The following is a 17,910-nucleotide window of genomic DNA, read 5'->3' on the forward strand; positions in this document are numbered from 1 at the left end:
TTCCTTCCTTCCTTCCTTCCTTCCTTCCTTCCTTCCTTCCTTCCTTCTTTCCTCCCTCTCTCCCTCCCTTCCTTCCTTCCTTCTTTCCTTCCTCCCTTCCTTCCAGGGACATTTATCATACACTTACTGGGTGCCTACATTTTATGTTGCACTGTGGGAAAGAGAAGATACAGCAGACACTGTCTTTAGAATCACGAATATAGAACTGACCTTAATAATAATAATAGAGCTGAATCATGAATATAGAGGACCTTAAGAGTAATCATGTGGTGCAGCTAGGTGGCACAGTGAATAGAGCACTGGCCCTGGAGTCAGGAAGACCTGAGTTCAAATCTGGCCTCAGACACTTGACACACTTACTAGCAATGTGACCTTGGGCAAGTCACTTAACCCCAATTGCCCTGCCCTCCCCCCTCCAAAAAGAAAAAAAAAGAGTAATCATGTTAAACCTCCTTATTTCACTGATTAGGAAACAGGCTCAGAAAGGTGATACAACTTTCCTTTGCCACAGTTTCCTTAGAGCAGATGGGTATATTGCATAGAAAGCTGCCTTCAGAGCCAGGAAGAAGTGGGCTCTACTCCTATCTCTGGTTTTGTCACTCTGGACAATTTATTTAACCTCTCAGTTCTCTATAAAACTCATTACGATTGTAAATGGCATAGAACCTATAAAACTGTTCTAGGAGAGGGCATTTCCTCATCTTTCTCTATGCTAATGAAATCCCTATCCCTTTCCTAGAGAACTTTGTATGAATTTCTCCTTTAATATTTTTGCTTATTATCTAGCTTTATACTTATTGATTCCATAATCCTCTAGCAAAATGGAAGGTCGTTAAGGAGTGGTGGACTTTGATTTGCATCTTTGTAATCCTCAGACACAGCATAATGCCTTGAACACAATAAGCATACAACAAATGTTTGTTGAACTATTTAATTGGAATAAAACCATCTCACTGCATATTGTTCCCCTCTTTTGAAATATTATTTGATTTATGTGCTGATCTGTGCTCATATCAGATATTTACTACTAGATCCCAAGTTCCTTGAGGAAAGTGACTATATTTTATTATAGTTCTATATTCTTAGCAGCACAATGCATTGCAAATACCTGGTGCCTAACAATTGTATCAAATGAATGGATGTATTGGTGAATGGATGGATGACTGGAAGAATGAATAAATGAACTACAGAAAAACATAAAGGCTCTAGAGGAGTATTATTATGTGTACTATGAGCTGTCAGAGCAGGGAGGAGATGAAGTCAGTCAGGGAAGGTTTTATGGGAGAGTGGAAGTGGTGGGACTTGAGTCAGACCTTATGGGGTAGAAGTTATCTAGGTAGAGGGAAGAGAAAGGAACTACATAAGCAAGGACTTGAAAGTGAAAGTAATCATGGTATATCCAACAGGTTTCAAAGAGCAAATACATCCCATTAATGGAAGTTGAGTTTAAGTAACTGAAACAATTGAGCTGAAGAATGTGATCCACCCATATTCAGAAAATACTACCTTCTCCCAGATTCACTCTGCTTCTGCAAGAACAATGCTCTGTGTCTTTGGCTGATCCTACCTAGATTAATAGCAAAGCAGACACATGCTGGGAGGGAGTTAACTCTATGGCATTAAGATTGTCTGTGGGGTAACAAGGTCCTATGAAGGCTATTGGCAGAGAAAAACAATTTAAAAGAAATCGAATTCACTTCCTTCTTAAATATCCCCAAACCTGGCTTCTATTCCTTCCATTCTATTCAAACCTAACCAATGACCTCTGAATCATCAACTCCAATAGAATTTACTTAGTTTCCTGACATTTTCTTGTCCTCTCTATACTGTCCCAAACCATCAATCATTTTTATGATCCTATCACCTCGCTTGCCTTCTATGAAACTACTATAAGTTGTCCTCTCTCACTAAAAATTCTTTCTCTATTTCATTGCCTACTCCTCCTTTACCTCCTATCTAACTGTGAGAATCACCCAAGGTTGAAGACTCAATCCTCTGATCTTTTCTTGCTATACTTCCTCCCTCTAAAACATCATCCATTCTCTCTGTGTGTGACTATTTCCTCTAAATGAATAATCCCCAACTTGGTATTTCTACTTCACATTTTCTTTCTGTCTTCTTCCACTTTCCATTTCTCCATGTATAATCAGTCATCAAATCCTGTCAGGTCCTTATCAATGTTTTTCATTTTCATTACTTTTCGTTCTCAATGCCACCATCTTTCTTTCTGCTGATTACCTGGCTGTGATATTGCTATAACCTCCTAACTTACCTCCTTGTCATCAGGCTCCCTCTCCTCTAATCCACATTGCTTAGTAACGACAGACTAATTATCTGACAACTTTATTGTCATCATGACAATTCCTTCCTCTTAGTCTATCATTTTGTTCTCTATTACCTTATGCATAAAATCCAAATTCCTTATTTTGACGTTCACAAGGATCACCAAAATCTGGCCCTAAGCTAATTCTCTATCACTATATCATATGGTTCTCATACACATAAATCTTCTGCTATAACCAATAATTTTAAAATTATTATTATATTTGTTTGGACACATGACACAGCTTTCTAACTAATTATCAATTAATAGAGGGAAGGGCCCTAATCCTTCATGTGGATTTTCCTGTAGCAACTGGCATAAGGTGCTAAATTTAGGAAATACCAAATAAATTATTTCCTGAATTGAACTGGATCATCACATTAAGCAACTGATTCTTTACCATATACCAAGAAATATGTTTTGTTCTTTCCAATTCCGATAAAGTTTCTTCTTGACCCCTCTGTTCCATTCAGCTACTCTTCCATATCTCTCCTCTCCCAGTCCTACTCCTTCCTGAATGTCTGGACTTAAAAATTATGTCTCTAACACATATAATCCTAGAGCTCCCTTCAGTACCTGGGGTCTCCTTGCCCTAGAATAGTCTGCCACCCTTTCAGTCTCTTCACCCTAGAACATTCCTCCACAAGACCTGCCCTTCTTGCCCCACTGAGGAGTTTCTCCTAGAGGTTTTTTTTTTTTTTTGAGGGCCATAGTCTATCCTGCCCTCATTACCTTCTTGGACCTGTTCCTAATTTTCTGGACTCCTAAACCATCTCTGCTCTACTTTGCTTTCCAAATTCCTTTTGTGTGTTATCTTCCTTCATTAGAATGTAAGCTCACTGAGGGCAGGAACTATCTTTCTTTTTGCTTGTGTTTGTATCCCCAGAATTTAGTATGCAGATGTGGGTAACCTGCAGCCTCAAGGCCACCTTTGGCCCTCTAGGTCCTCAAGTACAACGCTTTGGCTAAATCCAAACTTCACAGAACAAATTCCCTTAATATAATAATTTGTTCTGTAAAACTTGGACTCAGTCAAAATTCTTCAACCAAGGACCTAGATGGTCCTAAGGACTATCATAGTACCTAGCACATCGGAAACACTTAACAAATGTGAGTTTCCTTCCTCCCTTTTCTGGGGCTGTTAGAGCAGTGGGTAGATGGCTAGAACTAGAATCAGGAAAAGGTGAGGCATTTAGCACTGTGCTAGGCACACAGTCGGCTCTCAATAAATACTTGTTGACTGATTTCCTGGGAAGTTTGGATTAGATCACCTTGCAAGGTCCTTTCAGCTCAAGATCTATCATCCTAAGTCCAGAAAAGTGTTCATTCTTTTTCTTTCCAAGTTTATTCTTTCTCCTAGCATCACAATTCTTGTTCAAAGAACCCCCATTCACTTGGTCTCTCATATTCATTGCCATATGTGATTCTTCCCTCTCTTTTACCTTTCATATCTATTCCACTACCAAGTTCTATCAATTTCATCTCTGTAATAACATTCACAAAGTTATTACAGATAATTACTATAATAACCTTTTGTCACTTCCTCTAATTTGTCCATAACTGTTCATCTGGACAATAATCTAACCAGAGGTCTTCTAACCTGCAATTCTTTCTTCATATCTCTGTCCAAATAATCTTCATTACACATAGATCTGGTCATCTCATTCCTCTGTTTAAAATTTTCGATAGGCTCTTTAGGGAACTCCTGAGCCCATGGCCTTTTCTTGGCCCTCCACAACCTGGCACTATCTGGGTTTTTTAGTCTTATCTTATTCATTCATTCATGCATGTATTCATTCATTCATTCACTTGATTTGTTTTTACTCTGATTTCTTCTACTATAGAGAGTTGCAAAAGAGGAACTTTCCAAACCAATGCAAATTGGTGAATTATCTTCAGTTTCTAGTTACCTGAGACTTTAATTGGTTACATCATTTATCCAGGGTCACAAAGCCAATATATCAATACCTAACACAGACTCAAAGTATTTGTCTTATAATATTTAACCCAATGTTCTAGTGCATTAAGATCTCCTGGTATGACTTGTCCTTGATGAAACCATGCTGGATCTTTGTAACTTCTACTTCCCTTTTTTAGTAGTTTACCATCTCTTCAATAATGCATTTGAGAATTTTCTCACAAATCAATGTCAAGATTATTAGACTATAATTTGCAGACTCTTCTCTTCTGAAAATCAGTGCAATATTTGCTCATCTCTAATCTTATGGTACCTCTCCTATTTTCCATGATCTTTCAAATTATCATGGACAGTGGCTTAGTGATTCTATCTCATGCTTCTTTCAGAATGTTAGGTGCTAGTAGATCTGGGCCAGATGACTTGAATTAATAAAGGGGGATTGGGTACCTTCTTACTTTTATTAGTTATCTTGGGTATCAATGCCCATTTAGCCATACTAATTCTATACGTTGTAGTCCCATTCTCTTTGGCAAAGAAAACAGAAATAAAATACCAAACAGGTGCATCCTCTCTGCTGTCAGTGATCACTGCCACATCTATCCCAAGGTTTCTATCTCTGTTTTGATTCTCCTTTTTCTCCCAATAAAGTTAAGAAAACCCTTCTTCATTGCACTTAGTTTTAATTGCCAGCCTTTAATTCATACCAAACATTAGCCATCCTGGCTTATTTTGACTAGGACATGCTCTTACTCTGTCTCTCTTTCATATACACACATATGTATACACAGAACTGTACATATACACTATACATGTACATATATACACATTTATGTATATTTCCTGCATTATTTGACATTGTTTACATCTTCTGTCCATTGCTTTTTAAAAACAAAACCTAAATTGGTTGATGAGTTCCCTGCGCACCCATATTTGTCCCATCAGATAAATCCTTTCTTCTTATTTTAATTGACCCCTCTTTTGTCTTCAGATTTGATTCTTAAGCATTTCCCATCACTCCTGAGCTAACTTCCCCTGTAAAATTTAAACCATGGGATCCTACCTATCTTTCCTCTGAACTTTTTTGGAATCTGCTCTCTCAAAACCTAAGGTACAAATCAGACTATGAATAGTCCTTTCCTCTATCACAAATTCTAGGAGGGATTGGTCACTTTCCACTAGGGTTCCAATCATTTCTATGCCCAGGAATATCATGTTCCTCTCCCCATTAGTGAGAATCAATTTCAGATATGCCAGATTATGACCTGCCTAAATACTATCACTTAGTCCCTAAGCTAGCATTCCACATATAGTATATGACTAGTAAATATTTACTGATTGATTGGCTTTCTTGGATCTGACACCATCTCAGTCAATGCATGATTAGGATTCTTTACATGAAACAATAGGAGCTCTGCTTAAAAGCAAAGCAAAATACCATCCCTACCTCCACCCAGTTATATGCCTCACAGGAGAAGGATGTCAATTGGAAAAAGAAAAAGAAAAAACGAAACAAAAAAGCCAATTAAAAACCACTCTGAAATAATTGCATTTCCCACCTGAAAAGAACATTGCATTAGCCTGAACATACCTGGCTCTGAAATTTAGAAGAAAATTGTTCAAAAATAGAGAGTTCATTTACACTAGTCAGCATATACCTGTTTTCTATGCTATAGAATGATTCTATTTTTGTCTTAACAGCTACCTCCTGTTTGAGAGTTACATAAATGAATAATACATTTAATATGTCATTAAATGGGGCTGCTACCTCAGTAATAACAAGGGAACTTATGCTCATGTTGGACCTAAACACTGATTATTATTGGGATGCATTTAGTTGGTAAAGCATACTTCAATCTGCTGGGGGAAGTGGGAGAGGGTGGAAAATGCTTTGTAATGGCAAGGGAGCCTTTGTATTGTAACAGAAAAAGAAATACTCTGTAAATGTACCTTTGATATTAAGGTAGGAAAGGCTCATCAGTACGGAGCTTCTTTTACTTCTGTATGTCTGATTTTTCACTGATAACTGCATCTCTCTCAGGATGATATTCCCCTGACACCTCCTGAGTTTCTATGCCTTCCTCTGACTCCACTCTGCAGCTTGTCTCCCTTTGGCAGTCCTTCCTCCCTTTTGAGGCTCTTTGGAGATTGAAAATAAGTCTGGCATGATATCTATACTCTATACACCTAAATTTAGACTATGGTCCTCCTTCATTTTCTCTGGAGAAAAATGAAGATGTTCAGTATACCCAATGTATGCCACCTACGAATCTAAGCACCTTGAGGACAAGACCTACACTGTTAGCTTGAATTTGACTTACAATACATTATAAAGTTATATACATATCCTTACAAATAGTTAAATACTATGTAACATCTACATCAACAACAAAACTTTTACTAAATGCTCAAAACAAAGAAGGCACTTTGATAGGTGCTATGAAAACTGAAAAAGATGAGAATGATATGGTTCCTGCCTACCAGGAAACTACAATCTATTAAGAAAGAAAACAAGACCATAAAGAGTTATAATACACAGTAGACAAGAGAGGTTATTAACTTGAGGTATGCAAACTTTTTTTGTTTGTTTTTGGAGGGCAATTGGGGTTAAGTGACTTGCCCAAGGTAACACAGCTAGTTTGTGTGTGTGTGTGTGTGTGTGTGTGTGTGTGTGTTTTTAGTTAAAGTGTCTGAGGCCGGATTTGAACTCAGGTCCTCCTTATTCCAGGGCTGGTGCTCTATTCACTGCACTACCTAGCCACCCCAATTCAAACATTTTAAAGGTTTTTTTTTTTTTGAAAATTTTGTATTTCAATTCAATGGGTTTCCTTTGTAATCATATGTGTCTTATTTTATGTAATTAAAAACATTCTGAGAAGTGGTCCATAGGTTTCAGTAGGTCATCAAAGGAGTCTATGACACATACACACAGAAAGTTAACAATGCTTGTATAGAAAATGAAGATACATAAAAGAAATAAGATATGCCAAGAGAGTTCAAAAGAAAGGGCAATCTCATTTTCAGTTAGGGGTGGGACAGGGAAATCATGAAAGTCTTTATGGTATATAATTATACACACACACATATACATATATATCTGCATATATATATATATATGTCCTTTTCTTAAGGAGTTTTGTTCTGTGAAGTTTGGATTCAATCAAAGGATTGCACTTGAGAACCTAGAGGGCCACATGTATAGGTAGCTTTGGGGCTGGATTTGGAAGATTGGTTGGGATTTCAAATGGTGGAAATGCATTCTAGGTACAGGGAAATGTAGTGAAGGGAGCCATTTTAGCCATTTTCTCCATGTCTTTTTGTGAGTTGTTTGATTAAATGCTGTGAAGCTAACTGGCCTCTGTGGGATTTCTCTTGAGATGTCTGGTTGTGATGGAAACCAGTGGAAATTGCTACCTGCAAACAGATTAGCCTTTAAGAGATTATCCTGTCTTGATATTACAAATAGGAAAGATGTCCTGCATTTGTGATTACTAATTATCTTTACTGTACCTTGGAAACCTGAAGCGCTGATTAGCTGGGCCAGACTGATATAGACACATATAGATGGCCAGAATGGAGATCAACACATTTGATGAGCTGAGGACAGACTGGCCACTAATGATAATTGGACAGCTGTAGCAAATCTATAAAGAGAGTAGTTCAATACCTATGGGACCAGGAGATTGCAGGAACATGTGATAGAGTTTTATCTTGTTCTGTTTTACAGTTTAAAGAGAGGTATTAAACTACACAGACTATCTTCAGTTTAGTATTTGTTTTAAGCAGGAAGAAACTTTAGAGATCATTTAGGTCCGTCATTTTTTTTCAATGAAGAAACTAGGACCTAGAGAAATACTCTGACTTGCCCATGATCCTTCTTCTGAACTGGCAATTCAACATAAAAATTAACTCCATGTGAAATTAAAGATGGTATAAGAATCATATATTTATATCCAAAAGGACAGGTAGAAACCATGTAGCACAATCCCTCCTTCTACTTCCAAGCTGAAGAAACTGAAAGACAAGAAGGTCAAATGATTTCCCAAGCTCACACAGGTATTATGAGGTAGACCTAGACTTTACACTCAGGTTCTCTGACTCCAAATCCAGTACTCTTCACATGATTGTGCAGTTGGCTATCTCTGCCATCAATACTGATAAAAAAAAACAGCATAGGTTGCAGACAGAAAGCTGGTCTCAGAGCCAGAACAACCTAGTCTGAAGTCTTGTGATTGACAAATACTAGCTTTGTCACCCTGAGCAAGTCTCTTAAACTTCTTGTGTACGAGACCATTCTTAAAGATTGTAAATTGGAAAAAGTTGCCACCTTGACTTGGTAGATGGTTCTGTGAGTTCTCTGTTGTAAGGAAATCTCAGGTCTTACATCTATCCCCTGTCCTTTGAATAAGCATAAAATTAGTTCTGTGTCCATTAAACGGTAAATAAGATTCTCCAGGGCTCTAGATCTAGTAAAATAGGTACCCTGCCTGGCCTATTAGATTTGTTAATAGATTATAAGAATGCCAGAAACACAACACTGAGTCAGTTTTCAGACTGTGCAATCCAGGATTTTGTTTCTGATTTTGGAAGGCCTCCAGGTGCCTTTCTTGATACAAGCCTTGAAGGTTAGGCATTTATTTCCCCCAAATGTCATTATAGCAACTTCCTTAATGAATCATTATGGATGTACCACCCAGTCATTTATGTAAATCTTTAGAATATATTTATAGATTTATATAAATAGATGACATCCAGCAGGCATCATAAATCATACATTTATCTTTTCAGTTTGTTCTCTGTCTGTTCCTCTAGATGTAATATTCCTCTAGCACCCGATAGTAGAAGAGATACAAGAATAGTTATTAGGTAAAGTTTGAGAATGATCTGTCATAAAACGTTGCCTGGATTAGTTCTCAGGAAAGTTGCATGCTAGCCCTGGAAAAAAAAAATGACTTATCAGCTATTGGACCTTGGGAAATCATTTCCTTTTCCTATGTCTTTGATTTCCTCCCATGCTTGGAATCTCTCTCTCTTTTCACCTCCACCTCTTACATCCTTGGATTCCTGCAAGATTCAGCTCAAATGCTACCTTCTACAGGAGGCCTTCTTTCCTCCAGCCACCCTATGGATGCTTTCCTTTTGCTCCTTCTATATCTCATAATTCCCATTTAGTTACTATGTTATCTCCCCTCTTAGAATATGTGTTTCCCGAAAGAAATGACTGTTTTTGTGTTTTTGACATACTTTTATCCCTAGAACTTGGCACTGTGTGTCACAAAGTATGTGCTTGTTGATTGAAATAAATTAATTATCTCTATTATCCATACCCATCCTATTAAATTACTAAATGATGGAAGAGGGATTCATGGGATGTAAATCATATTGCGCTTCAGATTAAGACAACTGAGAAATGTGAGCAAATACACCTTTCACTGTGACCACCAGTAGGTTCCAGGCAAAGCTGACACAACTATAGGTCAGAAAGCAACATTCAAGGGAAATTGTAACTTCTCTGAGTTAATATCCTGCAAATCAATAAGCATTTATTCAGCATTTTTCATGAGCAAGGTTCAATGCTAGAAGAAATACTCTTTGAGCCCCCACAACCAAGATTATAGAAATAAGCTGTGCCATGTGAAGTTCCATTGGCTACATGTCCTAGAGTTCAGAGTCATTATTTTTCTTGATGCACACTGATAATTCAAGTTTGGTGAATATCAGATGTAATGGGAATTTGAAGACCTTCCCTGCCCCATAATAAGCCTAAGGGAATTTGAAGACCTTCCCTCCTTTGAAAATAGACCCTGTCCCCTAATAGGCTGAATGAAATCACATGGAGCCTGTAGTGGGAGGAGTTTGCTGAAGGGTGGAGCATAGCCAACAGGAAGCTGGGAGTCAGAACAGCTAGACTGGAGGGAGGAGAGGATGCATCCAAGGGAGACAGGCTTGTGAGAAAATGTTGGTTTGTGAGAAGGTTAAAGGATGCTGTGGCTCTGTGCTGTTACAGCTTACTAACTTCTCGGCTACTATGATGGAAAAAGAGGCTATGATAATGCGTTCATGGATTTCAGAAGCATGACTGACCCTATATTTCTTTCTTTTTGGATTTTTCTCTGTTAAACTTGATTATGAGATTTGTTTCCTGCAAGTTTAGTACCCTTCACCTGCAGATGCTTGATCACTTAAGCCAGATGTCAACCCCATCCATGACTGTGATGTGTCACCCCTGGACCTGGCATCACCTGAGCTCCAGATGCCAGCTAAAGAACAGTTCTTTCTAATAGGACCTCCTGGACATGGCATCAACTGAGCTCCAGATGTCAGCTAAAGAACTGACCTCTTGAATGAGACCTCTTGGGGCATGGACAGCTCTACATTCAATTTCAGCTGGAAGCAGCTATGGAGAATAAATCTTTGCCCCTTAACCCAAGATTTTGAGCCCCATTGGTTCCATGGGGGGAAGATGGGGTGCTTGTGCCCAAGTCCCCACCCTAATATATATTTATGTGCTTATTTTCTATTATCCCTATTATATTGTTTCAAAGTTCTGTTGACACCAGTTACCCCTAAACTCTCATTAGTCTGTGTAATGAAATGTATTGTTAATGCATTTTTGCTATGTAAGGGACATGAAAGATCTTGGTGTCAAATGTAATAGTAATGGGAATTTGAATACCTTCCCTACTTTGAAAACAAACTCTGTCCCCTAATAGGCTGAATACAATCACATGGAGCCTATGATGGGAGGAATTTGCTGAAGGGCAGAGCAGAGCCCACAGGAAGCTGGGAGTCAGGGCAGTTAGCCTGGAGGGAGGAGAGGACACATCTAAAGGAGACAGTTAGGCTTGTGAGTAAATGTTGGTTTGAGGGAAGGCTGAAGGATGCTGTGGATCTCTGTGCTGTTATGGCTTATTAACTTCTTTGCTGCTATGATGGAAATCAGTTCACTGGTTTTGGGATTCAGTTTTCTAATGTCTGAATAAATGTTTTACTTCTTTCATATATATGGAGAGTCTGTTATATTTTGCAATTGACCATTATGTAGGCATATTTATAGTGACCACTGACACTGTGAATATTGCATTCGTGCTAGTACCACTATGCATAAAGAGTGCTATAAATAGGGTCAACTTGAGAGAGAATAGGATATAAGGCTAAAGGACAAATTGCTTCCTTGATCTCCTGAGTCTAACTCTTACACTACTGTGCTTATAGTCTTCTCTTATCATTAAAATGTTTCCAATCCTATAAACCCTCCTCTAATTGCTGAGTGCCTGCTAGGCATTACTCTTCATAGAGTACTTAGGCCATTCATGCTCACTTCTGTCCTGTTTTTACTTCTACCTTTTCTCTATGGCTTTATGACTGTCTCCAACCATTTCATCTTGAACCACTCTACCTTCCCCACCCCCACACACTCACTTTCTAGATTTTTTATTTGCTGTCCTTTCCATTAAAATACAAATTTCTTGAGGGTGGGTATTGCCATTTTTGGTTGTATTTGTAACACCAAGATTAACTAGAATACAGTAAGACTTAATAAATTTCTCTATCTATCTATCTATCTATCTGTCTATGTCCAAGCCCCCATTAGGGAAGTTCACATTCAGGAACTTTACTCTGAAATGCTGTTATGGCATGGAGGAACCCATAGTATAACTATGAGTTCTCAAAGGCTATGGCAAAGAATTACAAACTCTGACAGGTTCTATTAAGATTGAAAAGCTTTGAGTACATACCCAGAGATTTCTTTTCAAGAGTCAGCCTAAATAAATCCAGAGAAACTCATTACTGATATGCTGTCCACTAGGTAATGAGTTGATTGGCTACAGCAATCCATCAAAAAGAAAAAAAATGCAAATGGCTTTCAGATCTGTATGGTCCCCTTCTGTTTATGTGGCAAAGTACCATATGTAAGGAGCCAATCCCAAACTGATATTTTTAAACAAGCTATTAAAGTAGAAAATTAGGAAGGAGAAAAAGAAACCAAACTCCAACATGGACTCTCTCATTATTTCGCAGAAAGTTTCATCACATGTTAAAATAGACACCAGACTGAGGAGGCCAAATGAGTCAATAAAACATCTTAACCTGGGTGAGACTGGCCTTCTTGCCAAGCAGAGATATGGCAGATGAGAGAAACACTAGTTCATAATATAAACTCAAGTGAAAAATTGCAGGGAGAAGGATGGAGAGAATCTTTGGATATCTGCTGACTAAAACACTGAGAAGCAGTAAGGGGGAAAGAGAGGTTTTATCAAGTTTTGTGCTAGGCATGATTAAACCAGATTTCCTTCACAGAAATGGAAGAACAAAAGATGCAAACGATATATCAAAATTTTTATATAATTGGTTTTCTCCACTGATATTGACAGTGGAACACCCAAATGTGGTCTTCATATTATAGTTCCAAAGTGTTGTTTAAGAAAGTAGCAACAACTTAAAGAGTTGCTGCAGGGAGGCAAGATGGTGCAGTGAACAGAGCACCAGCCCTGGAGTCAGGAGGACCTAAGTTCTCAGATGCTTAACACTTACTAGCCAGGTGACCTTGGGCAAGTCACTTGACCCCAGTTTCCCTGCTTTCCTCCCTCCAAAAATTAAAAAAAGAAAACAGATGTTGGATATGACCATATATATCCTCAGAAGGTACATGGTGTTGTTGACACAATTTTAAGCACGTAAAAGGATCAATTCTTATGATGTCTGAAAGTTGTTAAGATGCCAAACAATTAGAAAAAAACTTCAGATGTTATTACTACACAAACAAGGAGATCTAGAGGATATCAATAAATACTGATTTATATGACTACTTTTCCATTGCTACAAAATCTTTATGAAAATAATTTACACATGCATCAAGGATATCCTTGGAACTGACAGGCTTTCACAAATGATATTTTATAGAAGACCATATCTTTATAGTCATATGATGAACTGAAAGATGCAAAGAATACAAAATTTTACTGTGTTTATTTTTTGCTCATTATTTAAAAAGATTTTTATTCAGAAAGTCAGAAATGAGGCCTGAAAGACTCTCCTCTAGTAAAGTGACTCCTTACATATGGTAAAATACAAGATTCTTTAACAGTTTTCTTTAACAGTCCTTTAGTTTTTAATATATAATTTTATGTAATATTATATACATATAAAATATTGAGGTGTTATTATATATCATATATGTCCTACCGTGTTTCCCCGATAATAAGACACTGTCTTATTATTTTTTTTTGGAAAGAAAAACACCAGAGGGCTTATTTTCAGGGGAGGGCTTATGTTGTCCTGCCTCAGCTCTCCTCCGCGGCACTGCTCTCAATGGTGCCAGCAAGCAAATCACTGGGGAAGAACAGGATGACGCGCTCACTGCTGCAGCTCTGATTGGATGCAGCTCAGAGCGCGGCGTGTGTTTCACGGGGGGGGGGGAGACACTGCATACAGAGGGTACCATAATGTAGTGTGTAGCGCAGGGGATCACCTTCACTACAGTAGCAATCTCAATAGGGCTTATTTTCGGGGGAGGACTTATTTTAGAGGAATCTTACACAGTAAGGGGAGGGCTTATTTTCGGGATAGGTCTTATTATTGGGGAAACACGGTATAATAATATATCATTATATAATGATTGTATAATAATGTTAATATCAAGAGATATTATGATATATCAAGAGATTTTATGACCTCAATGCAAGAGGTCATAAAATATCCAATGGTATTTATCACTTTATGGGGGGTATCCAGTTTTCTATACAAAGGGGAGAAGTATTCTGATAGGTGTAGGGGTCCTAAAGATGTTCTTGTCTATGGATGACCTTGTCAGAACTGCCTCCAATCCCCAAACATCACGGAGCCTAGTGAATGGGATCTATACTCACTTGAAAGAGTTCAGCCAAACTGTTAGGTACTGTAGCATGGTGGAAAGAGTGCTTGAAGTGGATTTAGGAAGACTCAAGTTCAATTTGTAACCATAGGTTTTTGCAGTTGTGTGACCTTATACAAGTCACTTAACCTTTCTCAGTCTCAATTTCCTCCTCTGTAAAATGAATATCTATTAAGTACTATCATATCTTATAGTGTACTCATCACTATCAAACAGGACATACATTTAAAATGCTTTGTCAATTTTGAAGCACTACAACAATTTCAGCTATCATCATCATCATTATAAATATATACACATGAAAATCAAAATAGATGAAGAGTTCCTATTGTCCTAACTATGAAATGCAATAAGATGAACATTGATATGGTTCATTAAAACATACTGTATCCCAAATTCTTAGTGCAGTTTTAAGTTTTAATAACTTCAGAAATATATACTACAAACTTACAAAAAAATTCAATATTTGAAAGGTTATTTGTGTGTTTTTTAAAAAATTGATGTTTCTTATTAACATTGAATATAATCACCATCTTGTGCTCTAGTGTATTTTCAAGCTTTGTAAAACTGATTATCTGCTGTTCAGTGACTAAAAGGATTTCATTTGTGATCTTAATGTTCAAATAATCCAAATAATAGGTTTTGATACATACATTAAAAGTTTGGTTTTTTTTTTTTTTTGCTTTTTTTGGAGGGGGGAAGGCAGGGCAATTGGGGTTAAGTCACTTGCCCAAGGTCACACAACTAGTAAATGTTAAGTGTCTGAGGGCTGCATTTGAACTCAGGTCCTCCTGACTCCAGGACCGGTGCTCTATTCACTGCACCACCTACCCACCCCCCATACATAAAAGTTTTAATGTGACCCACTCCACAAGAAAAAAAAAAGTATAATGAAGATAGAACAGATGTCCAAGATAGCCAAGCAAGAAGACCTTCTCTTCCAGTTTGTCAAGATGAGAAACATCATCAAGAAACTGCCACACAAGCAATGGATAATGCCAGGGTGTCCTGTCTTGTTAAAATTTAAAACTAATTATTCAAAATTCACAAAAATACAAGAAAACTAAATAGTTAAACTTTCCACACTTTTGAAAGTTTATATGTATGATGTATGCTTTTGATGTTTTTAAAGAATTAAAACTGCAGTAAGACTTTGGGGACATGCTATGTCTTAGACTGATGCCATAGATATTGAATGGATTAAGTCCAGGACCTTAAAAGAGAAAGAGAAGGTGGGACCAATTTTGAGAAATTGTGGCATTTTCAACATCTCTAAGAATCTCCATCCAAACAGCACTAACATATCTTTTCAAGTTCACTATTTCCTAGGTGTCAAAACTTGTAAGAGTTCCAGGTAGCCTTCTAAGAGTAAAAAAGTATGTTGCAGAAAAGGTATCAACCTACATTTATAAGGTATTTCTGCATTGGGAATGTCCTATACCAAGAAAATCTCAGATCTTGTCCATTTTCCCATTCTTTTAATGATGTTGTATTTTTAGAATCATAGATTATCACAATTTCAAGGATTCAAAATTATGTATCAATCAAAAGGCAATGGCATGGTAAGTAGGCTAAATATATAAAGATGTTTATATATCAAGTGCCATAAAATATATTATCAAAAATATGCATGAACAGAAAAGAGGAATGAGGCATAAGAGACTGCCCATGCATGTCATTGCTACCCATGAAATGTCAAGAGATGTATAGCTGTGATAGTAATGGCAATTAAAGATTCCCCTGTATTGGCTTGGTTTTCAAACTGATTGTGTTAAAACCCAGAGCTTGTTAATCCCACCTGTGGGATGGACTTGTTGACTTGAAAAGAGAGTCCTGAACTGGGAGGAGCTGGTGACGTAGATTTGGAGAGACAAGAAGGAGGCAGAAGAACTTTTTGGAAGCAGCATCTCATGGAGGCAGAGAGAGAGACTGTGAAGGATTGCTGAAGGCCACTTTGAATTGCCCTGGACTTTTGAGACATGCCCCCTGAGCTGCCAAGGACTGAGGAGACATGGCTGTTTTGCTGGTACTTTCTCTGTCTGTTTTGATGTTGTTTTGCCAAATTTGTCCACTGGTGAAAGACAGTCCTGTTGTTGAAGAAGTTCTGGAACCTGGCTTTTGGTTAAGAAGCCCTGAGACTGTCCTGCAGACAGAGAGTGAATACTGTCCACTGGTGAAGGGCAGTGCTGTTGTTGCAGGGATCTGGGAACCTTTCTGTTGGTTCAGAAGCCCTGAAGAAGGATTTTCTTGTTGTATGTTTACAGAAATCCTGGGAGAGGGTTTTGCTAATGTTTTCAGGGGTTCTAGGACTGTTCTACAGACAGAGGATGAATTAATGAGGGGACTGGCAATGTATCTTGTGGCCTTGCTAAGCCTTGTCTCCCCAGGAACTAAGATTGCTGAGAACTTGCCTCTTGTCAAGATGAAGAAAAGACCTCCATTTGGGTATTAAGTGCTGTGCTTAAACTTGATGTAACTCTGGGGTAGATTCAATTGTGATCCAGGGGTGGGGAACTTTTGACCTTTTTGTGCTTTGTGCTGGACCAAATGAAGGTACAGCCTAGGGGTGGAGAAGTATTTAGAACAGAGACTTTGTAATTGATTGAATGATTGGAAGGTCCTGGGGTGGGGTAGTACTTGGAGATTATTTAATCACCCTTTGTAAATGCTGTATTTTGAATGATGTCATGTTTTGATCTTCTCTGTTCTTGGTTTTTGTCACTGAATAAAATGGAGAGCACCTATGCTGGTATTTTGAACCTTGGGAAGTTGCCTTTCCTTGGCATTACATTACAATAGCAAAACCCCTAATATATTTAGAGGACATCTATTGGAAAATTTACAGAACTCTATAGACAAGAGAAAAATACTTACAGGTTTCTATCTTCATCAATTTATGGAAATCCATTGACATACTGAAGTTCATTTTGCACCATTTTCCCCTAGAGTTGTTAATGTTGATGATATGCTGTTTCTATAATTTGTACTCATTTCTCAGAATCCCTCAGTAAATATCTCCACTCTTTATTAAACAAGAGCCCTGAAGAGCAGTCAGTTTGCTATATAACCTTCCCATTGGTTGCCTAGTATATTCTGTAGAGAGATGCATGTTATCCCTATGGAAATACTATAGAAAAAAGATCCTCTCTATATATATTCTGAATAGCATTCTTAACTCATTTAGAGTTGGCTCCTGAGATGATCACAAAGCTAATATTAGGAAAAGAGCTACCCCCTGGAGAATGCTCTGTTGGGTTGCTTGAAATGAAGAAAACCTACATTATTCAGTACTTAAATTGTACTTTAGTTGGTTTCTTAATTTAAGCTTTCCTACTATATGCAACTTCCCCACCCCCCGGTTAAGAAACAATAGGAAAGAAATATTTTACTGGACAAAAGTATGTGTAAATGTGTCTTTGGGTCTATATGTAAAGACTGATGTAATTCTAGACTTTTAGAAGATTTAGGATAGTACCAAGAAAAGCTTGCTGGATTTGAAACTTTATGACCTGGGTTCCGATTCTGTTTCTTAGGCTTATAAATTTGGACAAGTCATTTAAAACCTTTCTGGGCCTCAGTTTTCTCAATAAAATGAGGGAGGAGCAGCTAGGTAGAGCAGTGAATAGAACACTGGTCCTAGAGTCAGGAGGACCTGAGTTCAAAATTGGCCTCAAACACTTGACACATTTGCTAGCTGTGTGACCTTGGTCAAATCAGTTGACCCCAATTGCCCTGCCTTGTCCCCTCCTCCAAAAAACGTTTTAAAAAATAAAATAAAATGAGGGGTGTGGTCTCTAT

The 17,910-nt window shown here is 37.8% G+C and overlaps 1 protein-coding gene across 3 annotated transcripts in view; it reads right to left on the reverse strand.

Moving 5' to 3' along the window:
* The window catches only part of SORCS1 (sortilin related VPS10 domain containing receptor 1), a 711,184-nt gene that overhangs the window by 95,210 nt on the left and 598,064 nt on the right, over positions 1–17,910 (reverse strand). The window lies entirely within an intron of this gene.

The sequence above is a fragment of the Petaurus breviceps genome, unplaced genomic scaffold (assembly GCF_028583685.1).
Source record: "Petaurus breviceps papuanus isolate PSGF00001 unplaced genomic scaffold, PetGlider_PUasm1.0 37, whole genome shotgun sequence".
In the NCBI taxonomy this organism is placed as follows: domain Eukaryota; kingdom Metazoa; phylum Chordata; class Mammalia; order Diprotodontia; family Petauridae; genus Petaurus; species Petaurus breviceps.